This window comes from Penaeus monodon, chromosome 22 (genome assembly GCF_015228065.2).
Source record: "Penaeus monodon isolate SGIC_2016 chromosome 22, NSTDA_Pmon_1, whole genome shotgun sequence".
NCBI lineage: Eukaryota > Metazoa > Arthropoda > Malacostraca > Decapoda > Penaeidae > Penaeus > Penaeus monodon.
In genome coordinates, this window is record NC_051407.1 from 27,194,988 (window position 1) to 27,195,212 (window position 225).

At 28.9% G+C, this 225-nt stretch overlaps 1 protein-coding gene across 1 annotated transcript in view; it reads right to left on the reverse strand.

Annotated features, from left to right (window-relative positions):
• Positions 1–225, reverse strand: part of LOC119587387 (receptor-type tyrosine-protein phosphatase S-like) — a gene marked incomplete in the record, with an annotated part of 26,335 nt that overhangs the window by 11,893 nt on the left and 14,217 nt on the right.

A 225-nucleotide genomic window follows, 5' to 3' on the forward strand; every position in this document is an offset into this window, starting at 1 on the left:
CCGTATTTTCCATAAATTTTGTCTATCATTTCGGTTCCAATTTCAGTGTCAGTTAGGTAAATATGGCGTACGATATCCGTAGATTTTTACAGTAATCGGACACACGTGTTTATGTGTCTCGCTATTTTTTTTTTTTTTTCTAGGTTAATATCAACAATAATTCCTTAAAATATCTCCATATCGTAAGGAAAATAAGTATTTCTATATATCCAAAACATTATTTTT